The sequence below is a fragment of the Pseudophryne corroboree genome, chromosome 11 (genome assembly GCF_028390025.1).
Source record: "Pseudophryne corroboree isolate aPseCor3 chromosome 11, aPseCor3.hap2, whole genome shotgun sequence".
NCBI lineage: Eukaryota > Metazoa > Chordata > Amphibia > Anura > Myobatrachidae > Pseudophryne > Pseudophryne corroboree.
In genome coordinates this window covers 69,458,121-69,484,745 of record NC_086454.1, presented here as the reverse complement: position 1 = coordinate 69,484,745, position 26,625 = coordinate 69,458,121, and the positions used below count along the sequence as shown (strand labels likewise).

General features: G+C 30.2%; 30 non-coding genes across 30 annotated transcripts; all 30 read right to left on the bottom strand.

The window, feature by feature from the left end:
• Nucleotides 1-169: 169 nt before the first annotated feature.
• TRNAT-AGU (transfer RNA threonine (anticodon AGU)) lies at nt 170-243 on the bottom strand. The gene has a single exon. It is a non-coding gene; the product is annotated as a tRNA-Thr (tRNA).
• An 828-nt stretch (nt 244-1,071) lies between these two features.
• Nucleotides 1,072-1,145, bottom strand: TRNAT-AGU (transfer RNA threonine (anticodon AGU)). The gene has a single exon. It is a non-coding gene; the product is annotated as a tRNA-Thr (tRNA).
• An 839-nt stretch (nt 1,146-1,984) lies between these two features.
• Nucleotides 1,985-2,058, bottom strand: TRNAT-AGU (transfer RNA threonine (anticodon AGU)). Its single transcript has one exon. It is a non-coding gene; the product is annotated as a tRNA-Thr (tRNA).
• Nucleotides 2,059-2,886: 828 nt separating this feature from the next.
• TRNAT-AGU (transfer RNA threonine (anticodon AGU)) lies at nt 2,887-2,960 on the bottom strand. Its single transcript has one exon. It is a non-coding gene; the product is annotated as a tRNA-Thr (tRNA).
• An 839-nt stretch (nt 2,961-3,799) lies between these two features.
• Nucleotides 3,800-3,873, bottom strand: TRNAT-AGU (transfer RNA threonine (anticodon AGU)). The gene has a single exon. It is a non-coding gene; the product is annotated as a tRNA-Thr (tRNA).
• An 828-nt stretch (nt 3,874-4,701) lies between these two features.
• On the bottom strand, nt 4,702-4,775 carry TRNAT-AGU (transfer RNA threonine (anticodon AGU)). Its single transcript has one exon. It is a non-coding gene; the product is annotated as a tRNA-Thr (tRNA).
• An 839-nt stretch (nt 4,776-5,614) lies between these two features.
• Nucleotides 5,615-5,688, bottom strand: TRNAT-AGU (transfer RNA threonine (anticodon AGU)). Its single transcript has one exon. It is a non-coding gene; the product is annotated as a tRNA-Thr (tRNA).
• An 828-nt stretch (nt 5,689-6,516) lies between these two features.
• On the bottom strand, nt 6,517-6,590 carry TRNAT-AGU (transfer RNA threonine (anticodon AGU)). Its single transcript has one exon. It is a non-coding gene; the product is annotated as a tRNA-Thr (tRNA).
• Nucleotides 6,591-7,429: 839 nt separating this feature from the next.
• On the bottom strand, nt 7,430-7,503 carry TRNAT-AGU (transfer RNA threonine (anticodon AGU)). The gene has a single exon. It is a non-coding gene; the product is annotated as a tRNA-Thr (tRNA).
• An 829-nt stretch (nt 7,504-8,332) lies between these two features.
• TRNAT-AGU (transfer RNA threonine (anticodon AGU)) lies at nt 8,333-8,406 on the bottom strand. Its single transcript has one exon. It is a non-coding gene; the product is annotated as a tRNA-Thr (tRNA).
• An 839-nt stretch (nt 8,407-9,245) lies between these two features.
• Nucleotides 9,246-9,319, bottom strand: TRNAT-AGU (transfer RNA threonine (anticodon AGU)). Its single transcript has one exon. It is a non-coding gene; the product is annotated as a tRNA-Thr (tRNA).
• Nucleotides 9,320-10,146: 827 nt separating this feature from the next.
• On the bottom strand, nt 10,147-10,220 carry TRNAT-AGU (transfer RNA threonine (anticodon AGU)). The gene has a single exon. It is a non-coding gene; the product is annotated as a tRNA-Thr (tRNA).
• An 839-nt stretch (nt 10,221-11,059) lies between these two features.
• On the bottom strand, nt 11,060-11,133 carry TRNAT-AGU (transfer RNA threonine (anticodon AGU)). Its single transcript has one exon. It is a non-coding gene; the product is annotated as a tRNA-Thr (tRNA).
• Nucleotides 11,134-11,960: 827 nt separating this feature from the next.
• Nucleotides 11,961-12,034, bottom strand: TRNAT-AGU (transfer RNA threonine (anticodon AGU)). The gene has a single exon. It is a non-coding gene; the product is annotated as a tRNA-Thr (tRNA).
• Nucleotides 12,035-12,873: 839 nt separating this feature from the next.
• Nucleotides 12,874-12,947, bottom strand: TRNAT-AGU (transfer RNA threonine (anticodon AGU)). The gene has a single exon. It is a non-coding gene; the product is annotated as a tRNA-Thr (tRNA).
• Nucleotides 12,948-13,775: 828 nt separating this feature from the next.
• On the bottom strand, nt 13,776-13,849 carry TRNAT-AGU (transfer RNA threonine (anticodon AGU)). The gene has a single exon. It is a non-coding gene; the product is annotated as a tRNA-Thr (tRNA).
• An 841-nt stretch (nt 13,850-14,690) lies between these two features.
• TRNAT-AGU (transfer RNA threonine (anticodon AGU)) lies at nt 14,691-14,764 on the bottom strand. The gene has a single exon. It is a non-coding gene; the product is annotated as a tRNA-Thr (tRNA).
• Nucleotides 14,765-15,592: 828 nt separating this feature from the next.
• Nucleotides 15,593-15,666, bottom strand: TRNAT-AGU (transfer RNA threonine (anticodon AGU)). The gene has a single exon. It is a non-coding gene; the product is annotated as a tRNA-Thr (tRNA).
• An 840-nt stretch (nt 15,667-16,506) lies between these two features.
• Nucleotides 16,507-16,580, bottom strand: TRNAT-AGU (transfer RNA threonine (anticodon AGU)). The gene has a single exon. It is a non-coding gene; the product is annotated as a tRNA-Thr (tRNA).
• Nucleotides 16,581-17,408: 828 nt separating this feature from the next.
• Nucleotides 17,409-17,482, bottom strand: TRNAT-AGU (transfer RNA threonine (anticodon AGU)). Its single transcript has one exon. It is a non-coding gene; the product is annotated as a tRNA-Thr (tRNA).
• Nucleotides 17,483-18,321: 839 nt separating this feature from the next.
• TRNAT-AGU (transfer RNA threonine (anticodon AGU)) lies at nt 18,322-18,395 on the bottom strand. Its single transcript has one exon. It is a non-coding gene; the product is annotated as a tRNA-Thr (tRNA).
• Nucleotides 18,396-19,223: 828 nt separating this feature from the next.
• TRNAT-AGU (transfer RNA threonine (anticodon AGU)) lies at nt 19,224-19,297 on the bottom strand. Its single transcript has one exon. It is a non-coding gene; the product is annotated as a tRNA-Thr (tRNA).
• An 841-nt stretch (nt 19,298-20,138) lies between these two features.
• TRNAT-AGU (transfer RNA threonine (anticodon AGU)) lies at nt 20,139-20,212 on the bottom strand. Its single transcript has one exon. It is a non-coding gene; the product is annotated as a tRNA-Thr (tRNA).
• Nucleotides 20,213-21,040: 828 nt separating this feature from the next.
• Nucleotides 21,041-21,114, bottom strand: TRNAT-AGU (transfer RNA threonine (anticodon AGU)). Its single transcript has one exon. It is a non-coding gene; the product is annotated as a tRNA-Thr (tRNA).
• Nucleotides 21,115-21,954: 840 nt separating this feature from the next.
• Nucleotides 21,955-22,028, bottom strand: TRNAT-AGU (transfer RNA threonine (anticodon AGU)). The gene has a single exon. It is a non-coding gene; the product is annotated as a tRNA-Thr (tRNA).
• An 829-nt stretch (nt 22,029-22,857) lies between these two features.
• Nucleotides 22,858-22,931, bottom strand: TRNAT-AGU (transfer RNA threonine (anticodon AGU)). The gene has a single exon. It is a non-coding gene; the product is annotated as a tRNA-Thr (tRNA).
• An 840-nt stretch (nt 22,932-23,771) lies between these two features.
• Nucleotides 23,772-23,845, bottom strand: TRNAT-AGU (transfer RNA threonine (anticodon AGU)). The gene has a single exon. It is a non-coding gene; the product is annotated as a tRNA-Thr (tRNA).
• Nucleotides 23,846-24,673: 828 nt separating this feature from the next.
• TRNAT-AGU (transfer RNA threonine (anticodon AGU)) lies at nt 24,674-24,747 on the bottom strand. The gene has a single exon. It is a non-coding gene; the product is annotated as a tRNA-Thr (tRNA).
• An 840-nt stretch (nt 24,748-25,587) lies between these two features.
• TRNAT-AGU (transfer RNA threonine (anticodon AGU)) lies at nt 25,588-25,661 on the bottom strand. Its single transcript has one exon. It is a non-coding gene; the product is annotated as a tRNA-Thr (tRNA).
• An 828-nt stretch (nt 25,662-26,489) lies between these two features.
• TRNAT-AGU (transfer RNA threonine (anticodon AGU)) lies at nt 26,490-26,563 on the bottom strand. Its single transcript has one exon. It is a non-coding gene; the product is annotated as a tRNA-Thr (tRNA).
• Between the last annotated feature and the right edge of the window lie 62 nt (nt 26,564-26,625).

Below are 26,625 nucleotides of genomic sequence, written 5' to 3'. Positions count from 1 at the left end.
GGGTGAAGTTTTGTTGTTTGTCGTCTTCTGACATGGATGGCATCTTTAAACTTTTTTACATTGGTGACCAAATGTGCCAAAGTGAAAGCAGATAAAGGTTTTACACATCTTATTTTGTTATCCATCAACAAAAAACTACATACTGGTGTGATAAAAAGGTATCAAGCAAAGGTACTGCTGAGATATGAACTCAGGATCTCCTGTTTACTAGACAGGCACTTTAACCAACTAAGCCACAGCACCACTTGCACTGCCTTACATATAATGACAAATTATATGTCTAAAGTACAATATTTTTTATTATTTTTATATATTTTTTTGAAACTAGTATTTTATTAATTCTTTAAACAGTTGGAAACTTACAGTAAGTTATATAATGCTTTTTTCTCCTTTATTTTGTATATACAGGCCCTACATTCTTACAATGTTTGTTCAAGTCACTTGTTAATATGCTTTATTGTAATAGATATTATGGCGTTCTTATTAATGTAGTCATCCCTGGGAAATTAAAGTCAGTCTATTGTTGGTACTCATACAGTTAAAAAGTAATCGTGAAATGAAAACATGAGATCTCAATGATAGAATTATTGTTAACATTTTATCTGGAAGCTTGCTCGATAAATGGAAAGATTTATTTCTGGAATTGCTTTCCTAACACAATATTGTTTATGTTAAGTAACAAATAATCCATTATTTTCTATTGCTCCCTAAACTCTAATGACTAAATTGTCTATCAATTTATCTTGAGAAACTCACATTGTTACTGACTTTTGTTTAAACATTTCCTCTGACTGGACACCATATTGTTCCTGGAGATTGCTCAGACATGATGATTGGCAATTTCTGGAATTCTTTTCTAGTTACCTTGGCATCAATTTACTTCTACAAAATAACTGATATTAAAAAAGGGGAATATTGCATTTTTTTGTGTTTTCTGATTTGGACTGTATCTAGAAATGTGGTACATATTACTGAACATGTGAGAAATGGTAAAGGCTGCTGAAGCATTCACATGTCTTTTTGTGATGAATTATCAACAAACTATGTTCTGAGTTGATGAAAATAAATGAAAGGCGCTGCTGAGATTTGAACTCAGGATCTCCTGTTTACTAGACAGGCGCTTTAACCAACTAAGCCACAGCACCACATGATGCCCTGGAGCTTCACAAAGAAAAATGATATATCTAAGATATGCTATTTGGTAACAATTTTTTATATTCTTATAACTATTGCTTCATCAATTTTTCAAACCGGTGGAAATTTAGAGTATAAATAGAAAGTTGTGTTCTCTCTTTTCATTCATGATTTACAGCACCTTCATTCTTAAAATATCTTGTCAAAGTAATTTTCTAATTTTTTTTAGCACTTATATTGATTTCTCTGTAAGTAATGCTACATGGGAATAATGTCAATGAATTTTTGATATTCAGAAAACAAAAACATGTAGTAAAATTAAGAACTCTGTTTTAAAAAGTCAGAATTATGGTTAGCATTCTTTATTGATGCTTTTTCAAGAGAAGTTTAGCTTTTCATCAAGAAGTATTTTCCTAACACAATTTTAAGGATGTTATGGAAATAAATATGGGTTAAATGTCAATGATTCTCTAGCTATGATGACTAAACTGACTCTCAAATTACTGTACCTTGGGAAACTTACTTTTTTACAGACATTTTAACACTTTCTGTGTTATTCTCTTTTTAATGTACTCTAAATTAATTTTGCAGTTTACCCAATATGATGAAGGCTATTTTGTAAAAATTCATCTATTTACCTTAACATAGGCATATTTCTACAAATTAACTTATGTTGAAATAGGGTGAAGTTTTGTTGTTTGTCGTCTTCTGACATGGATGGCATCTTTAAACTTTTTTACATTGGTGACCAAATGTGCCAAAGTGAAAGCAGATAAAGGTTTTACACATCTTATTTTGTTATGCATCAACAAAAAACTACATACTGGTGTGATAAAAAGGTATCAAGCAAAGGTACTGCTGAGATATGAACTCAGGATCTCCTGTTTACTAGACAGGCACTTTAACCAACTAAGCCACAGCACCACTTGCACTGCCTTACATATAATGACAAATTATATGTCTAAAGTATAATATTTTTTATTATTTTTATATATTTTTTTGATACTAGTATTTTATTAATTCTTTAAACAGTTGGAAACTTACAGTAAGTTATATAATGATTTTTTCTCCTTTATTTTGTATATACAGGCCCTACATTCTTACAATATCTTGTTCAAGTCACTTGTTAATATGCTTTATTGTAATAGATATTATGGCGTTCTTATTAATGTAGTCATCCCTGGGAAATTAAAGTCAGTCTATTGTTGGTACTCATACAGTTAAAAAGTAATCGTGAAATGAAAACATGAGATCTCAATGATAGAATTATTGTTAACATTTTATCTGGAAGCTTGCTCAATAAATGGAAAGATTTATTTTTGCAATTGCTTTCCTAACACAATATTGTTTATGTTAAGTAACAAATAATCCATTATTTTCTATTGCTCCCTAAACTCTGATGACTAAATTGTCTATCAATTTATCTTGAGAAACTCACATTGTTACTGACTTTTGTTTAAACATTTCCTCTGACTGGACACCATATTGTTCCTGGAGATTGCTCAGACATGATGATTGGCAATTTCTGGAATTCTTTTCTAGTTACCTTGGCATCAATTTACTTCTACAAAATAACTGATATTAAAAAAGGGGAATATTGCATTTTTTGTGTTTTCTGATTTGGACTGTATCTAGAAATGTGGTACATATTACTGAACATGTGAGAAAGGGTAAAGGCTGCTGAAGCATTCACATGTCTTTTTGTGATGAATTATCAACAAACTATGTTCTGAGTTGATGAAAATAAATGAAAGGCGCTGCTGAGATTTGAACTCAGGATCTCCTGTTTACTAGACAGGCGCTTTAACCAACTAAGCCACAGCACCACATACTGCCCTAGAGCTTCACAAAGAAAAATTATATATCTAAGATATGCTATTTGGTAACAATTTTTGATATTCTTATAACTATTGCTTCATCAATTTTTCAAACCGGTGGAAATTTAGAGTATAAATAGAAAGTTGTGTTCTCTCTTTTCATTCATGATTTACAGCACCTTCATTCTTAAAATATCTTGTCAAAGTAATTTTCTAATTTTTTTTAGCACTTTTATTGATTTCTCTGTAAGTAATGCTACATGGGAATAATGTCAATTAATTTTTGATATTCAGAAAACAAAAACATGTAGTAAAATTAAGAACTCTGTTTTAAAAAGTCAGAATTATGGTTAGCATTCTTTATTGATGCTTTTTCAAGAGAAGTTTAGCTTTTCATCAAGAAGTATTTTCCTAACACAATTTTAAGGATGTTATGGAAATAAATATGGGTTAAATGTCAATGATTCTCTAGCTATGATGACTAAACTGACTCTCAAATTACTGTACCTTGGGAAACTTACTTTTTTACAGACATTTTAACACTTTCTGTGTTATTCTCTTTTTAATGTACTCTAAATTAATTTTGCAGTTTACCCAATATGATGAAGGCTATTTTGTAAAAATTCATCTATTTACCTTAACATAGGCATATTTCTACAAATTAACTTATGTTGAAATAGGGTGAAGTTTTGTTGTTTGTCGTCTTCTGACATGGATGGCATCTTTAAACTTTTTTACATTGGTGACCAAATGTGCCAAAGTGAAAGCAGATAAAGGTTTTACACATCTTATTTTGTTATGCATCAACAAAAAACTACATACTGGTGTGATAAAAAAGTATCAAGCAAAGGTACTGCTGAGATATGAACTCAGGATCTCCTGTTTACTAGACAGGCACTTTAACCAACTAAGCCACAGCACCACTTGCACTGCCTTACATATAATGACAAATTATATGTCTAAAGTATAATATTTTTTATTATTTTTATATATTTTTTTGAAACTAGTATTTTATTAATTCTTTAAACAGTTGGAAACTTACAGTAAGTTATATAATGCTTTTTTTCTCCTTTATTTTGTATATACAGGCCCTACATTCTTACAATGTTTGTTCAAGTCACTTGTTAATATGCTTTATTGTAATAGATATTATGGCGTTCTTATTAATGTAGTCATCCCTGGGAAATTAAAGTCAGTCTATTGTTGGTACTCATACAGTTAAAAAGTAATCGTGAAATGAAAACATGAGATCTCAATGATAGAATTATTGTTAACATTTTATCTAGAAGCTTGCTCGATAAATGGAAAGATTTATTTCTGGAATTGCTTTCCTAACACAATATTGTTTATGTTAAGTAACACATAATCCATTATTTTCTATTGCTCCCTAAACTCTGATGACTAAATTGTCTATCAATTTATCTTGAGAAACTCACATTGTTACTGACTTTTGTTTAAACATTTCCTCTGACTGGACACCATATTGTTCCTGGAGATTGCTCAGACATGATGATTGGCAATTTCTGGAATTCTTTTCTAGTTACCTTGGCATCAATTTACTTCTACAAAATAACTGATATTAAAAAAGGGGAATATTGCATTTTTTGTGTTTTCTGATTTGGACTGTATCTAGAAATGTGGTACATATTACTGAACATGTGAGAAAGGGTAAAGGCTGCTGAAGCATTCACATGTCTTTTTGTGATGAATTATCAACAAACTATGTTCTGAGTTGATGAAAATAAATGAAAGGCGCTGCTGACATTTGAACTCAGGATCTCCTGTTTACTAAACAGGTGTTTTAACCAACTAAGCCACAGCACCACATGATGCCCTAGAGCTTCACAAAGAAAAATGATATATCTAAGATATGCTATTTGGTAACAATTTTTGATATTCTTATAACTATTGCTTCATCAATTTTTCAAACCGGTGGAAATTTAGAGTATAAATAGAAAGTTGTGTTCTCTCTTTTCATTCATGATTTACAGCACCTTCATTCTTAAAATATCTTGTCAAAGTAATTTTCTAATTTTTTTAGCACTTTTATTGATTTCTCTGTAAGTAATGCTACATGGGAATAAATGTCAATTAATTTTTGATATTCAGAAATCAAAAACATGTAGTAAAATTAAGAACTCTGTTTTAAAAAGTCAGAATTATGGTTAGCATTCTTTATTGATGCTTTTTCAAGAGAAGTTTAGCTTTTCATCAAGAAGTATTTTCCTAACACAATTTTAAGGATGTTATGGAAATAAATATGGATTAAATGTCAATGATTCTCTAGCTATGATGACTAAACTGACTCTCAAATTACTGTACCTTGGGAAACTTACTTTTTTACAGACATTTTAACACTTTCTGTGTTATTCTCTTTTTAATGTACTCTAAATTAATTTTGCAGTTTACCCAATATGATGAAGGCTATTTTGTAAAAATTCATCTATTTACCTTAACATAGGCATATTTCTACAAATTAACTTATGTTGAAATAGGGTGAAGTTTTGTTGTTTGTCGTCTTCTGACATGGATGGCATCTTTAAACTTTTTTACATTGGTGACCAAATGTGCCAAAGTGAAAGCAGATAAAGGTTTTACACATCTTATTTTGTTATGCATCAACAAAAAACTACATACTGGTGTGATAAAAAAGTATCAAGCAAAGGTACTGCTGAGATATGAACTCAGGATCTCCTGTTTACTAGACAGGCACTTTAACCAACTAAGCCACAGCACCACTTGCACTGCCTTACATATAATGACAAATTATATGTCTAAAGTATAATATTTTTTATTATTTTTATATATTTTTTTGAAACTAGTATTTTATTAATTCTTTAAACAGTTGGAAACTTACAGTAAGTTATATAATGCTTTTTTTCTCCTTTATTTTGTATATACAGGCCCTACATTCTTACAATGTTTGTTCAAGTCACTTGTTAATATGCTTTATTGTAATAGATATTATGGCGTTCTTATTAATGTAGTCATCCCTGGGAAATTAAAGTCAGTCTATTGTTGGTACTCATACAGTTAAAAAGTAATCGTGAAATGAAAACATGAGATCTCAATGATAGAATTATTGTTAACATTTTATCTGGAAGCTTGCTCGATAAATGGAAAGATTTATTTCTGGAATTGCTTTCCTAACACAATATTGTTTATGTTAAGTAACACATAATCCATTATTTTCTATTGCTCCCTAAACTCTGATGACTAAATTGTCTATCAATTTATCTTGAGAAACTCACATTGTTACTGACTTTTGTTTAAACATTTCCTCTGACTGGACACCATATTGTTCCTGGAGATTGCTCAGACATGATGATTGGCAATTTCTGGAATTCTTTTCTAGTTACCTTGGCATCAATTTATTTCTACAAAATAACTGATATTAAAAAAGGGGAATATTGCATTTTTTGTGTTTTCTGATTTGGACTGTATCTAGAAATGTGGTACATATTACTGAACATGTGAGAAAGGGTAAAGGCTGCTGAAGCATTCACATGTCTTTTTGTGATGAATTATCAACAAACTATGTTCTGAGTTGATGAAAATAAATGAAAGGCGCTGCTGACATTTGAACTCAGGATCTCCTGTTTACTAAACAGGTGCTTTAACCAACTAAGCCACAGCACCACATGATGCCCTAGAGCTTCACAAAGAAAAATGATATATCTAAGATATGCTATTTGGTAACAATTTTTGATATTCTTATAACTATTGCTTCATCAATTTTTCAAACCGGTGGAAATTTAGAGTATAAATAGAAAGTTGTGTTCTCTCTTTTCATTCATGATTTACAGCACCTTCATTCTTAAAATATCTTGTCAAAGTAATTTTCTAATTTTTTTAGCACTTTTATTGATTTCTCTGTAAGTAATGCTACATGGGAATAAATGTCAATTAATTTTTGATATTCAGAAATCAAAAACATGTAGTAAAATTAAGAACTCTGTTTTAAAAAGTCAGAATTATGGTTAGCATTCTTTATTGATGCTTTTTCAAGAGAAGTTTAGCTTTTCATCAAGAAGTATTTTCCTAACACAATTTTAAGGATGTTATGGAAATAAATATGGATTAAATGTCAATGATTCTCTAGCTATGATGACTAAACTGACTCTCAAATTACTGTACCTTGGGAAACTTACTTTTTTACAGACATTTTAACACTTTCTGTGTTATTCTCTTTTTAATGTACTCTAAATTAATTTTGCAGTTTACCCAATATGATGAAGGCTATTTTGTAAAAATTCATCTATTTACCTTAACATAGGCATATTTCTACAAATTAACTTATGTTGAAATAGGGTGAAGTTTTGTTGTTTGTCGTCTTCTGACATGGATGGCATCTTTAAACTTTTTTACATTGGTGACCAAATGTGCCAAAGTGAAAGCAGATAAAGGTTTTACACATCTTATTTTGTTATGCATCAACAAAAAACTACATACTGGTGTGATAAAAAGGTATCAAGCAAAGGTACTGCTGAGATATGAACTCAGGATCTCCTGTTTACTAGACAGGCACTTTAACCAACTAAGCCACAGCACCACTTGCACTGCCTTACATATAATGACAAATTATATGTCTAAAGTATAATATTTTTTATTATTTTTATATATTTTTTTGAAACTAGTATTTTATTAATTCTTTAAACAGTTGGAAACTTACAGTAAGTTATATAATGCTTTTTTTCTCCTTTATTTTGTATATACAGGCCCTACATTCTTACAATGTCTGTTCAAGTCACTTGTTAATATGCTTTATTGTAATAGATATTATGGCGTTCTTGTTAATGTAGTCATCCCTGGGAAATTAAAGTCAGTCTATTGTTGGTACTCATACAGTTAAAAAGTAATCGTGAAATGAAAACATGAGATCTCAATGATAGAATTATTGTTAACATTTTATCTGGAAGCTTGCTCGATAAATGGAAAGATTTATTTCTGGAATTGCTTTCCTAACACAATATTGTTTATGTTAAGTAACAAATAATCCATTATTTTCTATTGCTCCCTAAACTCTGATGACTAAATTGTCTATCAATTTATCTTGAGAAACTCACATTGTTACTGACTTTTGTTTAAACATTTCCTTTGACTGGACACCATATTGTTCCTGGAGATTGCTCAGACATGATGATTGGCAATTTCTGGAATTCTTTTCTAGTTACCTTGGCATCAATTTACTTCTACAAAATAACTGATATTAAAAAAGGGGAATATTGCATATTTTTGTGTTTTCTGATTTGGACTGTATCTAGAAATGTGGTACATATTACTGAACATGTGAGAAAGGGTAAAGGCTGCTGAAGCATTCACATGTCTTTTTGTGATGAATTATCAACAAACTATGTTCTGAGTTGATGAAAATAAATGAAAGGCGCTGCTGAGATTTGAACTCAGGATCTCCTGTTTACTAGACAGGCGCTTTAACCAACTGAGCCACAGCACCACATACTGCCCTAGCGCTTCACAAAGAAAAATTATATATCTAAGATATGCTATTTGGTAACAATTTTTGATATTCTTATAACTATTGCTTCATCAATTTTTCAAATCGGTGGAAATTTAGAGTATAAATAGAAAGTTGTGTTCTCTCTTTTCATTCATGATTTACAGCACCTTCATTCTTAAAATATCTTGTCAAAGTAATTTTCTAATTTTTTTTAGCACTTTTATTGATTTCTCTGTAAGTAATGCTACATGGGAATAATGTCAATTAATTTTTGATATTCAGAAAACAAAAACATGTAGTAAAATTAAGAACTCTGTTTTAAAAAGTCAGAATTATGGTTAGCATTCTTTATTGATGCTTTTTCAAGAGAAGTTTAGCTTTTCATCAAGAAGTATTTTCCTAACACAATTTTAAGGATGTTATGGAAATAAATATGGGTTAAATGTCAATGATTCTCTAGCTATGATGACTAAACTGACTCTCAAATTACTGTACCTTGGGAAACTTACTTTTTTACAGACATTTTAACACTTTCTGTGTTATTCTCTTTTTAATGTACTCTAAATTAATTTTGCAGTTTACCCAATATGATGAAGGCTATTTTGTAAAAATTCATCTATTTACCTTAACATAGGCATATTTCTACAAATTAACTTATGTTGAAATAGGGTGAAGTTTTGTTGTTTGTCGTCTTCTGACATGGATGGCATCTTTAAACTTTTTTACATTGGTGACCAAATGTGCCAAAGTGAAAGCAGATAAAGGTTTTACACATCTTATTTTGTTATGCATCAACAAAAAACTACATACTGGTGTGATAAAAATGTATCAAGCAAAGGTACTGCTGAGATATGAACTCAGGATCTCCTGTTTACTAGACAGGCACTTTAACCAACTAAGCCACAGCACCACTTGCACTGCCTTACATATAATGACAAATTATATGTCTAAAGTATAATATTTTTAATTATTTTTATATATTTTTTTGAAACTAGTATTTTATTAATTCTTTAAACAGTTGGAAACTTACAGTAAGTTATATAATGCTTTTTTCTCCTTTATTTTGTATATACAGGCCCTACATTCTTACAATGTTTGTTCAAGTCACTTGTTAATATGCTTTATTGTAATAGATATTATGGCGTTCTTATTAATGTAGTCATCCCTGGGAAATTAAAGTCAGTCTATTGTTGGTACTCATACAGTTAAAAAGTAATCGTGAAATGAAAACATGAGATCTCAATGATAGAATTATTGTTAACATTTTATCTGGTAGCTTGCTCAATAAATGGAAAGATTTATTTTTGCAATTGCTTTCCTAACACAATATTGTTTATGTTAAGTAACAAATAATCCATTATTTTCTATTGCTCCCTAAACTCTGATGACTAAATTGTCTATCAATTTATCTTGAGAAACTCACATTGTTACTGACTTTTGTTTAAACATTTCCTCTGACTGGACACCATATTGTTCCTGGAGATTGCTCAGACATGATGATTGGCAATTTCTGGAATTCTTTTCTAGTTACCTTGGCATCAATTTACTTCTACAAAATAACTGATATTAAAAAAGGGGAATATTGCATTTTATGTGTTTTCTGATTTGGACTGTATCTAGAAATGTGGTACATATTACTGAACATGTGAGAAAGGGTAAAGGCTGCTGAAGCATTCACATGTCTTTTTGTGATGAATTATCAACAAACTATGTTCTGAGTTGATGAAAATAAATGAAAGGCGCTGCTGAGATTTGAACTCAGGATCTCCTGTTTACTAGACAGGCGCTTTAACCAACTAAGCCACAGCACCACATACTGCCCTAGAGCTTCACAAAGAAAAATTATATATCTAAGATATGCTATTTGGTAACAATTTTTGATATTCTTATAACTATTGCTTCATCAATTTTTCAAACCGGTGGAAATTTAGAGTATAAATAGAAAGTTGTGTTCTCTCTTTTCATTCATGATTTACAGCACCTTCATTCTTAAAATATCTTGTCAAAGTAATTTTCTAATTTTTTTTAGCACTTTTATTGATTTCTCTGTAAGTAATGCTACATGGGAATAATGTCAATTAATTTTTGATATTCAGAAAACAAAAACATGTAGTAAAATTAAGAACTCTGTTTTAAAAAGTCAGAATTATGGTTAGCATTCTTTATTGATGCTTTTTCAAGAGAAGTTTAGCTTTTCATCAAGAAGTATTTTCCTAACACAATTTTAAGGATGTTATGGAAATAAATATGGGTTAAATGTCAATGATTCTCTAGCTATGATGACTAAACTGACTCTCAAATTACTGTACCTTGGGAAACTTACTTTTTTACAGACATTTTAACACTTTCTGTGTTATTCTCTTTTTAATGTACTCTAAATTAATTTTGCAGTTTACCCAATATGATGAAGGCTATTTTGTAAAAATTCATCTATTTACCTTAACATAGGCATATTTCTACAAATTAACTTATGTTGAAATAGGGTGAAGTTTTGTTGTTTGTCGTCTTCTGACATGGATGGCATCTTTAAACTTTTTTACATTGGTGACCAAATGTGCCAAAGTGAAAGCAGATAAAGGTTTTACACATCTTATTTTGTTATGCATCAACAAAAAACTACATACTGGTGTGATAAAAATGTATCAAGCAAAGGTACTGCTGAGATATGAACTCAGGATCTCCTGTTTACTAGACAGGCACTTTAACCAACTAAGCCACAGCACCACTTGCACTGCCTTACATATAATGACAAATTATATGTCTAAAGTATAATATTTTTAATTATTTTTATATATTTTTTTGAAACTAGTATTTTATTAATTCTTTAAACAGTTGGAAACTTACAGTAAGTTATATAATGCTTTTTTCTCCTTTATTTTGTATATACAGGCCCTACATTCTTACAATGTTTGTTCAAGTCACTTGTTAATATGCTTTATTGTAATAGATATTATGGCGTTCTTATTAATGTAGTCATCCCTGGGAAATTAAAGTCAGTCTATTGTTGGTACTCATACAGTTAAAAAGTAATCGTGAAATGAAAACATGAGATCTCAATGATAGAATTATTGTTAACATTTTATCTGGTAGCTTGCTCAATAAATGGAAAGATTTATTTTTGCAATTGCTTTCCTAACACAATATTGTTTATGTTAAGTAACAAATAATCCATTATTTTCTATTGCTCCCTAAACTCTGATGACTAAATTGTCTATCAATTTATCTTGAGAAACTCACATTGTTACTGACTTTTGTTTAAACATTTCCTCTGACTGGACACCATATTGTTCCTGGAGATTGCTCAGACATGATGATTGGCAATTTCTGGAATTCTTTTCTAGTTACCTTGGCATCAATTTACTTCTACAAAATAACTGATATTAAAAAAGGGGAATATTGCATTTTTTGTGTTTTCTGATTTGGACTGTATCTAGAAATGTGGTACATATTACTGAACATGTGAGAAAGGGTAAAGGCTGCTGAAGCATTCACATGTCTTTTTGTGATGAATTATCAACAAACTATGTTCTGAGTTGATGAAAATAAATGAAAGGCGCTGCTGAGATTTGAACTCAGGATCTCCTGTTTACTAGACAGGCGCTTTAACCAACTAAGCCACAGCACCACATACTGCCCTAGAGCTTCACAAAGAAAAATTATATATCTAAGATATGCTATTTGGTAACAATTTTTGATATTCTTATAACTATTGCTTCATCAATTTTTCAAACCGGTGGAAATTTAGAGTATAAATAGAAAGTTGTGTTCTCTCTTTTCATTCATGATTTACAGCACCTTCATTCTTAAAATATCTTGTCAAAGTAATTTTCTAATTTTTTTTAGCACTTTTATTGATTTCTCTGTAAGTAATGCTACATGGGAATAATGTCAATTAATTTTTGATATTCAGAAAACAAAAACATGTAGTAAAATTAAGAACTCTGTTTTAAAAAGTCAGAATTATGGTTAGCATTCTTTATTGATGCTTTTTCAAGAGAAGTTTAGCTTTTCATCAAGAAGTATTTTCCTAACACAATTTTAAGGATGTTATGGAAATAAATATGGGTTAAATGTCAATGATTCTCTAGCTATGATGACTAAACTGACTCTCAAATTACTGTACCTTGGGAAACTTACTTTTTTACAGACATTTTAACACTTTCTGTGTTATTCTCTTTTTAATGTACTCTAAATTAATTTTGCAGTTTACCCAATATGATGAAGGCTATTTTGTAAAAATTCATCTATTTACCTTAACATAGGCATATTTCTACAAATTAACTTATGTTGAAATAGGGTGAAGTTTTGTTGTTTGTCGTCTTCTGACATGGATGGCATCTTTAAACTTTTTTACATTGGTGACCAAATGTGCCAAAGTGAAAGCAGATAAAGGTTTTACACATCTTATTTTGTTATGCATCAACAAAAAACTACATACTGGTGTGATAAAAATGTATCAAGCAAAGGTACTGCTGAGATATGAACTCAGGATCTCCTGTTTACTAGACAGGCACTTTAACCAACTAAGCCACAGCACCACTTGCACTGCCTTACATATAATGACAAATTATATGTCTAAAGTATAATATTTTTAATTATTTTTATATATTTTTTTGAAACTAGTATTTTATTAATTCTTTAAACAGTTGGAAACTTACAGTAAGTTATATAATGCTTTTTTCTCCTTTATTTTGTATATACAGGCCCTACATTCTTACAATGTTTGTTCAAGTCACTTGTTAATATGCTTTATTGTAATAGATATTATGGCGTTCTTATTAATGTAGTCATCCCTGGGAAATTAAAGTCAGTCTATTGTTGGTACTCATACAGTTAAAAAGTAATCGTGAAATGAAAACATGAGATCTCAATGATAGAATTATTGTTAACATTTTATCTGGAAGCTTGCTCGATAAATGGAAAGATTTATTTCTGGAATTGCTTTCCTAACACAATATTGTTTATGTTAAGTAACAAATAATCCATTATTTTCTATTGCTCCCTAAACTCTGATGACTAAATTGTCTATCAATTTATCTTGAGAAACTCACATTGTTACTGACTTTTGTTTAAACATTTCCTCTGACTGGACACCATATTGTTCCTGGAGATTGCTCAGACATGATGATTGGCAATTTCTGGAATTCTTTTCTAGTTACCTTGGCATCAATTTACTTCTACAAAATAACTGATATTAAAAAAGGGGAATATTGCATTTTTTTGTGTTTTCTGATTTGGACTGTATCTAGAAATGTGGTACATATTACTGAACATGTAAGAAAGGGTAAAGGCTGCTGAAGCATTCACATGTCTTTTTGTGATGAATTATCAACAAACTATGTTCTGAGTTGATGAAAATAAATGAAAGGCGCTGCTGAGATTTGAACTCAGGATCTCCTGTTTACTAGACAGGCGCTTTAACCAACTAAGCCACAGCACCACATGATGCCCTGGAGCTTCACAAAGAAAAATTATATATCTAAGATATGCTATTTGGTAACAATTTTTGATATTCTTATAACTATTGCTTTATCAATTTTTCAAACCGGTGGAAATTTAGAGTATAAATAGAAAGTTGGGTTCTCTCTTTTCATTCATGATTTACAGCACCTTCATTCTTAAAATATCTTGTCAAAGTAATTTTCTAATTTTTATTTAGCACTTTTATTGATTTCTCTGTAAGTAATGCTACATGGGAATAAATGTCAATTAATTTTTGATATTCAGAAAACAAAAACATGTAGTAAAATTAAGAACTCTGTTTTAAAAAGTCAGAATTATGGTTAGCATTCTTTATTGATGCTTTTTCAAGAGAAGTTTAGCTTTTCATCAAGAAGTATTTTCCTAACACAATTTTAAGGATGTTATGGAAATAAATATGGGTTAAATGTCAATGATTCTCTAGCTATGATGACTAAACTGACTCTCAAATTACTGTACCTTGGGAAACTTACTTTTTTACAGACATTTTAACACTTTCTGTGTTATTCTCTTTTTAATGTACTCTAAATTAATTTTGCAGTTTACTCAATATGATGAAGGCTATTTTGTAAAAATTCATCTATTTACCTTAACATAGGCATATTTCTACAAATTAACTTATGTTGAAATAGGGTGAAGTTTTGTTGTTTGTCGTCTTCTGACATGGATGGCATCTTTAAACTTTTTTACATTGGTGACCAAATGTGCCAAAGTGAAAGCAGATAAAGGTTTTACACATCTTATTTTGTTATGCATCAACAAAAAACTACATACTGGTGTGATAAAAAGGTATCAAGCAAAGGTACTGCTGAGATATGAACTCAGGATCTCCTGTTTACTAGACAGGCACTTTAACCAACTAAGCCACAGCACCACTTGCACTGCCTTACATATAATGACAAATTATATGTCTAAAATACAATATTTTTTATTATTTTTATATATTTTTTTGAAACTAGTATTTTATTAATTCTTTAAACAGTTGGAAACTTACAGTAAGTTATATAATGCTTTTTTCTCCTTTATTTTGTATATACAGGCCCTACATTCTTACAATGTTTGTTCAAGTCACTTGTTAATATGCTTTATTGTAATAGATATTATGGCGTTCTTATTAATGTAGTCATCCCTGGGAAATTAAAGTCAGTCTATTGTTGGTACTCATACAGTTAAAAAGTAATCGTGAAATAAAAACATGAGATCTCAATGATAGAATTATTGTTAACATTTTATCTGGAAGCTTGCTCGATAAATGGAAAGATTTATTTCTGGAATTGCTTTCCTAACACAATATTGTTTATGTTAAGTAACAAATAATCCATTATTTTCTATTGCTCCCTAAACTCTGATGACTAAATTGTCTATCAATTTATCTTGAGAAACTCACATTGTTACTGACTTTTGTTTAAACATTTCCTCTGACTGGACACCATATTGTTCCTGGAGATTGCTCAGACATGATGATTGGCAATTTCTGGAATTCTTTTCTAGTTACCTTGGCATCAATTTACTTCTACAAAATAACTGATATTAAAAAAGGGGAATATTGCATTTTTTTGTATTTTCTGATTTGGACTGTATCTAGAAATGTGGTACATATTACTGAACATGTGAGAAATGGTAAAGGCTGCTGAAGCATTCACATGTCTTTTTGTGATGAATTATCAACAAACTATGTTCTGAGTTGATGAAAATAAATGAAAGGCGCTGCTGAGATTTGAACTCAGGATCTCCTGTTTACTAGACAGGCGCTTTAACCAACTAAGCCACAGCACCACATGATGCCCTGGAGCTTCACAAAGAAAAATGATATATCTAAGATATGCTATTTGGTAAAAATTTTTTATATTCTTATAACTATTGCTTCATCAATTTTTCAAACCGGTGGAAATTTAGAGTATAAATAGAAAGTTGTGTTCTCTCTTTTCATTCATGATTTACAGCACCTTCATTCTTAAAATATCTTGTCAAAGTAATTTTCTAATTTTTTTTAGCACTTTTATTGATTTCTCTGTAAGTAATGCTACATGGGAATAATGTCAATGAATTTTTGATATTCAGAAAACAAAAACATGTAGTAAAATTAAGAACTCTGTTTTAAAAAGTCAGAATTATGGTTAGCATTCTTTATTGATGCTTTTTCAAGAGAAGTTTAGCTTTTCATCAACAAGTATTTTCCTAACACAATTTTAAGGATGTTATGGAAATAAATATGGGTTAAATGTCAATGATTCTCTAGCTATGATGACTAAACTGACTCTCAAATTACTGTACCTTGGGAAACTTACTTTTTTACAGACATTTTAACACTTTCTGTGTTATTCTCTTTTTAATGTACTCTAAATTAATTTTGCAGTTTACCCAATATGATGAAGGCTATTTTGTAAAAATTAATCTATTTACCTTAACATAGGCATATTTCTACAAATTAACTTATGTTGAAATACGGTGAAGTTTTGTTGTTTGTCGTCTTCTGACATGGATGGCATCTTTAAACTTTTTTTACATTGGTGACCAAATGTGCCAAAGTGAAAGCAGATAAAGGTTTTACACATCTTATTTTGTTATGCATCAACAAAAAACTACATACTGGTGTGATAAAAAGGTATCAAGCAAAGGTACTGCTGAGATATGAACTCAGGATCTCCTGTTTACTAGACAGGCACTTTAACCAACTAAGCCACAGCACCACTTGCACTGCCTTACATATAATGACAAATTATATGTCTAAAGTATAATATTTTTTATTATTTTTATATATTTTTTTGAAACTAGTATTTTATTAATTCTTTAAACAGTTGGAAACTTACAGTAAGTTATATAATGCTTTTTTCTCCTTTATTTTGTATATACAGGCCCTACATTCTTACAATGTTTGTTCAAGTCACTTGTTAATATGCTTTATTGTAATAGATATTATGGCGTTCTTATTAATGTAGTCATCCCTGGGAAATTAAAGTCAGTCTATTGTTGGTACTCATACAGTTAAAAAGTAATCGTGAAATGAAAACATGAGATCTCAATGATAGAATTATTGTTAACATTTTATCTGGAAGCTTGCTCGATAAATGGAAAGATTTATTTCTGGAATTGCTTTCCTAACACAATATTGTTTATGTTAAATAACAAATAATCCATTATTTTCTATTGCTCCCTAAACTCTGATGACTAAATTGTCTATCAATTTATCTTGAGAAACTCACATTGTTACTGACTTTTGTTTAAACATTTCCTTTGACTGGACACCATATTGTTCCTGGAGATTGCTCAGACATGATGATTGGCAATTTCTGGAATTCTTTTCTAGTTACCTTGGCATCAATTTACTTCTACAAAATAACTGATATTAAAAAAGGGGAATATTGCATTTTTTTGTGTTTTCTGATTTGGACTGTATCTAGAAATGTGGTACATATTATTGAACATGTGAGAAAGGGTAAAGGCTGCTGAAGCATTCACATGTCTTTTTGTGATGAATTATCAACAAACTATGTTCTGAGTTGATGAAAATAATTGAAAGGTGCTGCTGAGATTTGAACTCAGGATCTCCTGTTTACTAGACAGGCACTTTAACCAACTAAGCCACAGCACCACATGATGCCCTGGAGCTTCACAAAGAAAAATGATATATCTAAGATATGCTATTTGGTAACAATTTTTGATATTCTTATAACTATTGCTTCATCAATTTTTCAAACCGGTGGAAATTTAGAGTATAAATAGAAAGTTGGTTTCTCTCTTTTCATTCATGATTTACAGCACCTTCATTCTTAAAATATCTTGTCAAAGTAATTTTCTAATTTTTTTTAGCACTTTTATTGATTTCTCTGTAAGTAATGCTACATGGGAATAATGTCAATTAATTTTTGATATTCAGAAAACAAAAACATGTAGTAAAATTAAGAACTCTGTTTTAAAAAGTCAGAATTATGGTTAGCATTCTTTATTGATGCTTTTTCAAGAGAAGTTTAGCTTTTCATCAAGAAGTATTTTCCTAACACAATTTTAAGGATGTTATGGAAATAAATATGGGTTAAATGTCAATGATTCTCTAGCTATGATGACTAAACTGACTCTCAAATTACTGTACCTTGGGAAACTTACTTTTTTACAGACATTTTAACACTTTCTGTGTTATTCTCTTTTTAATGTACTCTAAATTAATTTTGCAGTTTACCCAATATGATGAAGGCTATTTTGTAAAAATTCATCTATTTACCTTAACATAGGCATATTTCTACAAATTAACTTATGTTGAAATAGGGTGAAGTTTTGTTGTTTGTCGTCTTCTGACATGGATGGCATCTTTAAACTTTTTTACATTGGTGACCAAATGTGCCAAAGTGAAAGCAGATAAAGGTTTTACACATCTTATTTTGTTATGCATCAACAAAAAACTACATACTGGTGTGATAAAAAAGTATCAAGCAAAGGTACTGCTGAGATATGAACTCAGGATCTCCTGTTTACTAGACAGGCACTTTAACCAACTAAGCCACAGCACCACTTGCACTGCCTTACATATAATGACAAATTATATGTCTAAAGTATAATATTTTTTATTATTTTTATATATTTTTTTGAAACTAGTATTTTATTAATTCTTTAAACAGTTGGAAACTTACAGTAAGTTATATAATGCTTTTTTTCTCCTTTATTTTGTATATACAGGCCCTACATTCTTACAATGTTTGTTCAAGTCACTTGTTAATATGCTTTATTGTAATAGATATTATGGCGTTCTTATTAATGTAGTCATCCCTGGGAAATTAAAGTCAGTCTATTGTTGGTACTCATACAGTTAAAAAGTAATCGTGAAATGAAAACATGAGATCTCAATGATAGAATTATTGTTAACATTTTATCTGGAAGCTTGCTCGATAAATGGAAAGATTTATTTCTGGAATTGCTTTCCTAACACAATATTGTTTATGTTAAGTAACACATAATCCATTATTTTCTATTGCTCCCTAAACTCTGATGACTAAATTGTCTATCAATTTATCTTGAGAAACTCACATTGTTACTGACTTTTGTTTAAACATTTCCTCTGACTGGACACCATATTGTTCCTGGAGATTGCTCAGACATGATGATTGGCAATTTCTGGAATTCTTTTCTAGTTACCTTGGCATCAATTTACTTCTACAAAATAACTGATATTAAAAAAGGGGAATATTGCATTTTTTGTGTTTTCTGATTTGGACTGTATCTAGAAATGTGGTACATATTACTGAACATGTGAGAAAGGGTAAAGGCTGCTGAAGCATTCACATGTCTTTTTGTGATGAATTATCAACAAACTATGTTCTGAGTTGATGAAAATAAATGAAAGGCGCTGCTGAGATTTGAACTCAGGATCTCCTGTTTACTAGACAGGCGCTTTAACCAACTAAGCCACAGCACCACATGATGCCCTGGAGCTTCACAAAGAAAAATGATATATCTAAGATATGCTATTTGGTAAAAATTTTTTATATTCTTATAACTATTGCTTCATCAATTTTTCAAACCGGTGGAAATTTAGAGTATAAATAGAAAGTTGTGTTCTCTCTTTTCATTCATGATTTACAGCACCTTCATTCTTAAAATATCTTGTCAAAGTAATTTTCTAATTTTTATTTAGCACTTTTATTGATTTCTCTGTAAGTAATGCTACATGGGAATAAATGTCAATTAATTTTTGATATTCAGAAAACAAAAACATGTAGTAAAATTAAGAACTCTGTTTTAAAAAGTCAGAATTATGGTTAGCATTCTTTATTGATGCTTTTTCAAGAGAAGTTTAGCTTTTCATCAAGAAGTATTTTCCTAACACAATTTTAAGGATGTTATGGAAATAAATATGGGTTAAATGTCAATGATTCTCTAGCTATGATGACTAAACTGACTCTCAAATTACTGTACCTTGGGAAACTTACTTTTTTACAGACATTTTAACACTTTCTGTGTTATTCTCTTTTTAATGTACTCTAAATTAATTTTGCAGTTTACCCAATATGATGAAGGCTATTTTGTAAAAATTCATCTATTTACCTTAACATAGGCATATTTCTACAAATTAACTTATGTTGAAATAGGGTGAAGTTTTGTTGTTTGTCGTCTTCTGACATGGATGGCATCTTTAAACTTTTTTACATTGGTGACCAAATGTGCCAAAGTGAAAGCAGATAAAGGTTTTACACATCTTATTTTGTTATGCATCAACAAAAAACTACATACTGGTGTGATAAAAAAGTATCAAGCAAAGGTACTGCTGAGATATGAACTCAGGATCTCCTGTTTACTAGACAGGTACTTTAACCAACTAAGCCACAGCACCACTTGCACTGCCTTACATATAATGACAAATTATATGTCTAAAGTATAATATTTTTTATTATTTTTATATATTTTTTTGAAACTAGTATTTTATTAATTCTTTAAACAGTTGGAAACTTACAGTAAGTTATATAATGCTTTTTTTCTCCTTTATTTTGTATATACAGGCCCTACATTCTTACAATGTTTGTTCAAGTCACTTGTTAATATGCTTTATTGTAATAGATATTATGGCGTTCTTATTAATGTAGTCATCCCTGGGAAATTAAAGTCAGTCTATTGTTGGTACTCATACAGTTAAAAAGTAATCGTGAAATGAAAACATGAGATCTCAATGATAGAATTATTGTTAACATTTTATCTGGAAGCTTGCTCGATAAATGGAAAGATTTATTTCTGGAATTGCTTTCCTAACACAATATTGTTTATGTTAAGTAACACATAATCCATTATTTTCTATTGCTCCCTAAACTCTGATGACTAAATTGTCTATCAATTTATCTTGAGAAACTCACATTGTTACTGACTTTTGTTTAAACATTTCCTCTGACTGGACACCATATTGTTCCTGGAGATTGCTCAGACATGATGATTGGCAATTTCTGGAATTCTTTTCTAGTTACCTTGGCATCAATTTACTTCTACAAAATAACTGATATTAAAAAAGGGGAATATTGCATTTTTTGTGTTTTCTGATTTGGACTGTATCTAGAAATGTGGTACATATTACTGAACATGTGAGAAAGGGTAAAGGCTGCTGAAGCATTCACATGTCTTTTTGTGATGAATTATCAACAAACTATGTTCTGAGTTGATGAAAATAAATGAAAGGCGCTGCTGAGATTTGAACTCAGGATCTCCTGTTTACTAGACAGGCGCATTAACCAACTAAGCCACAGCACCACATGATGCCCTGGAGCTTCACAAAGAAAAATGATATATCTAAGATATGCTATTTGGTAACAATTTTTGATATTCTTATAACTATTGCTTCATCAATTTTTCAAACCGGTGGAAATTTAGAGTATAAATAGAAAGTTGGTTTCTCTCTTTTCATTCATGATTTACAGCACCTTCATTCTTAAAATATCTTGTCAAAGTAATTTTCTAATTTTTTTTAGCACTTTTATTGATTTCTCTGTAAGTAATGCTACATGGGAATAAATGTCAATTAATTTTTGATATTCAGAAAACAAAAACATGTAGTAAAATTAAGAACTCTGTTTTAAAAAGTCAGAATTATGGTTAGCATTCTTTATTGATGCTTTTTCAAGAGAAGTTTAGCTTTTCATCAAGAAGTATTTTCCTAACACAATTTTAAGGATGTTATGGAAATAAATATGGGTTAAATGTCAATGATTCTCTAGCTATGATGACTAAACTGACTCTCAAATTACTGTACCTTGAGAAACTTACTTTTTTACAGACATTTTAACACTTTCTGTGTTATTCTCTTTTTAATGTACTCTAAATTAATTTTGCAGTTTACCCAATATGATGAAGGCTATTTTGTAAAAATTCATCTATTTACCTTAACATAGGCATATTTCTACAAATTAACTTATGTTGAAATAGGGTGAAGTTTTGTTGTTTGTCGTCTTCTGACATGGATGGCATCTTTAAACTTTTTTACATTGGTGACCAAATGTGCCAAAGTGAAAGCAGATAAAGGTTTTACACATCTTATTTTGTTATGCATCAACAAAAAACTACATACTGGTGTGATAAAAAGGTATCAAGCAAAGGTACTGCTGAGATATGAACTCAGGATCTCCTGTTTACTAGACAGGCACTTTAACCAACTAAGCCACAGCACCACTTGCACTGCCTTACATATAATGACAAATTATATGTCTAAAGTATAATATTTTTTATTATTTTTATATATTTTTTTGAAACTAGTATTTTATTAATTCTTTAAACAGTTGGAAACTTACAGTAAGTTATATAATGCTTTTTTTCTCCTTTATTTTGTATATACAGGCCCTACATTCTTACAATGTTTGTTCAAGTCACTTGTTAATATGCTTTATTGTAATAGATATTATGGCGTTCTTATTAATGTAGTCATCCCTGGGAAATTAAAGTCAGTCTATTGTTGGTACTCATACAGTTAAAAAGTAATCGTGAAATGAAAACATGAGATCTCAATGATAGAATTATTGTTAACATTTTATCTGGAAGCTTGCTCGATAAATGGAAAGATTTATTTCTGGAATTGCTTTCCTAACACAATATTGTTTATGTTAAGTAACAAATAAACCATTATTTTGTATTGCTCCCTAAACTCTGATGATTAAATTGTCTATCAATTTATCTTGAGAAACTCACATTGTTACTGACTTTTGTTTAAACATTTCCTCTGACTGGACACCATATTGTTCCTGGAGATTGCTCAGACATGATGATTGGCAATTTCTGGAATTCTTTTCTAGTTACCTTGGCATCAATTTACTTCTACAAAATAACTGATATTAAAAAAGGGGAATATTGAATTTTTTTGTGTTTTCTGATTTGGACTGTATCTAGAAATGTGGTACATATTACTGAACATGTGAGAAAGGGTAAAGGCTGCTGAAGCATTCACATGTCTTTTTGTGATGAATTATCAACAAACTATGTTCTGAGTTGATGAAAATAAATGAAAGGCGCTGCTGAGATTTGAACTCAGGATCTCCTGTTTACTAGACAGGCGCTTTAACCAACTAAGCCACAGCACCACATGATGCCCTGGAGCTTCACAAAGAAAAATGATATATCTAAGATATGCTATTTGGTAACAATTTTTGATATTCTTATAACTATTGCTTCATCAATTTTTCAAACCGGTGGAAATTTAGAGTATAAATAGAAAGTTGGTTTCTCTCTTTTCATTCATGATTTACAGCACCTTCATTCTTAAAATATCTTGTCAAAGTAATTTTCTAATTTTTTTTAGCACTTTTATTGATTTCTCTGTAAGTAATGCTACATGGGAATAAATGTCAATTAATTTTTGATATTCAGAAAACAAAAACATGTAGTAAAATTAAGAACTCTGTTTTAAAAAGTCAGAATTATGGTTAGCATTCTTTATTGATGCTTTTTCAAGAGAAGTTTAGCTTTTCATCAAGAAGTATTTTCCTAACACAATTTTAAGGATGTTATGGAAATAAATATGGGTTAAATGTCAATGATTCTCTAGCTATGATGACTAAACTGACTCTCAAATTACTGTACCTTGAGAAACTTACTTTTTTACAGACATTTTAACACTTTCTGTGTTATTCTCTTTTTAATGTACTCTAAATTAATTTTGCAGTTTACCCAATATGATGAAGGCTATTTTGTAAAAATTCATCTATTTACCTTAACATAGGCATATTTCTACAAATTAACTTATGTTGAAATAGGGTGAAGTTTTGTTGTTTGTCGTCTTCTGACATGGATGGCATCTTTAAACTTTTTTACATTGGTGACCAAATGTGCCAAAGTGAAAGCAGATAAAGGTTTTACACATCTTATTTTGTTATGCATCAACAAAAAACTACATACTGGTGTGATAAAAATGTATCAAGCAAAGGTACTGCTGAGATATGAACTCAGGATCTCCTGTTTACTAGACAGGCACTTTAACCAACTAAGCCACAGCACCACTTGCACTGCCTTACATATAATGACAAATTATATGTCTAAAGTATAATATTTTTTATTATTTTTATATATCTTATTGAAACTAGTATTTTATTAATTCTTTAAACAGTTGGAAACTTACAGTAAGTTATATAATGCTTTTTTCTCCTTTATTTTGTATATACAGGCCCTACATTCTTACAATGTTTGTTCAAGTCACTTGCTAATATGCTTTATTGTAATAGATATTATGGCGTTCTTATTAATGTAGTCATCCCTGGGAAATTAAAGTCAGTCTATTGTTGGTACTCATACAGTTAAAAAGTAATCGTGAAATGAAAACATGAGATCTCAATGATAGAATTATTGTTAACATTTTATCTGGAAGCTTGCTCGATAAATGGAAAGATTTATTTCTGGAATTGCTTTCCTAACACAATATTGTTTATGTTAAGTAACAAATAATCCATTATTTTCTATTGCTCCCTAAACTCTGATGACTAAATTGTCTATCAATTTATCTTGAGAAACTCACATTGTTACTGACTTTTGTTTAAACATTTCCTCTGACTGGACACCATATTGTTCCTGGAGATTGCTCAGACATGATGATTGGCAATTTCTGGAATTCTTTTCTAGTTACCTTGGCATCAATTTACTTCTACAAAATAACTGATATTAAAAAAGGGGAATATTGCATTTTTTTGTGTTTTCTGATTTGGACTGTATCTAGAAATGTGGTACATATTACTGAACATGTGAGAAAGGGTAAAAGCTGCTGAAGCATTCACATGTCTTTTTGTGATGAATTATCAACAAACTATGTTCTGAGTTGATGAAAATAAATGAAAGGCGCTGCTGAGATTTGAACTCAGGATCTCCTGTTCACTAGACAGGCGCTTTAACCAACTAAGCCACAGCACCACATGATGCCCTGGAGCTTCACAAAGAAAAATGATATATCTAAGATATGCTATTTGGTAACAATTTTTGATATTCTTATAACTATTGCTTCATCAATTTTTCAAACCGGTGGAAATTTAGAGTATAAATAGAAAGTTGGTTTCTCTCTTTTCATTCATGATTTACAGCACCTTCATTCTTAAAATATCTTGTCAAAGTAATTTTCTAATTTTTTTTAGCACTTTTATTGATTTCTCTGTAAGTAATGCTACATGGGAATAAATGTCAATTAATTTTTGATATTCAGAAAACAAAAACATGTAGTAAAATTAAGAACTCTGTTTTAAAAAGTCAGAATTATGGTTAGCATTCTTTATTGATGCTTTTTCAAGAGAAGTTTAGCTTTTCATCAAGAAGTATTTTCCTAACACAATTTTAAGGATGTTATGGAAATAAATATGGGTTAAATGTCAATGATTCTCTAGCTATGATGACTAAACTGACTCTCAAATTACTGTACCTTGAGAAACTTACTTTTTTACAGACATTTTAACACTTTCTGTGTTATTCTCTTTTTAATGTACTCTAAATTAATTTTGCAGTTTACCCAATATGATGAAGGCTATTTTGTAAAAATTCATCTATTTACCTTAACATAGGCATATTTCTACAAATTAACTTATGTTGAAATAGGGTGAAGTTTTGTTGTTTGTCGTCTTCTGACATGGATGGCATCTTTAAACTTTTTTACATTGGTGACCAAATGTGCCAAAGTGAAAGCAGATAAAGGTTTTACACATCTTATTTTGTTATGCATCAACAAAAAACTACATACTGGTGTGATAAAAATGTATCAAGCAAAGGTACTGCTGAGATATGAACTCAGGATCTCCTGTTTACTAGACAGGCACTTTAACCAACTAAGCCACAGCACCACTTGCACTGCCTTACATATAATGACAAATTATATGTCTAAAGTATAATATTTTTTATTATTTTTATATATCTTATTGAAACTAGTATTTTATTAATTCTTTAAACAGTTGGAAACTTACAGTAAGTTATATAATGCTTTTTTCTCCTTTATTTTGTATATACAGGCCCTACATTCTTACAATGTTTGTTCAAGTCACTTGCTAATATGCTTTATTGTAATAGATATTATGGCGTTCTTATTAATGTAGTCATCCCTGGGAAATTAAAGTCAGTCTATTGTTGGTACTCATACAGTTAAAAAGTAATCGTGAAATGAAAACATGAGATCTCAATGATAGAATTATTGTTAACATTTTATCTGGAAGCTTGCTCGATAAATGGAAAGATTTATTTCTGGAATTGCTTTCCTAACACAATATTGTTTATGTTAAGTAACAAATAATCCATTATTTTCTATTGCTCCCTAAACTCTGATGACTAAATTGTCTATCAATTTATCTTGAGAAACTCACATTGTTACTGACTTTTGTTTAAACATTTCCTCTGACTGGACACCATATTGTTCCTGGAGATTGCTCAGACATGATGATTGGCAATTTCTGGAATTCTTTTCTAGTTACCTTGGCATCAATTTACTTCTACAAAATAACTGATATTAAAAAAGGGGAATATTGCATTTTTTTGTGTTTTCTGATTTGGACTGTATCTAGAAATGTGGTACATATTACTGAACATGTGAGAAAGGGTAAAAGCTGCTGAAGCATTCACATGTCTTTTTGTGATGAATTATCAACAAACTATGTTCTGAGTTGATGAAAATAAATGAAAGGCGCTGCTGAGATTTGAACTCAGGATCTCCTGTTCACTAGACAGGCGCTTTAACCAACTAAGCCACAGCACCACATGATGCCCTGGAGCTTCACAAAGAAAAATGATATATCTAAGATATGCTATTTGGTAACA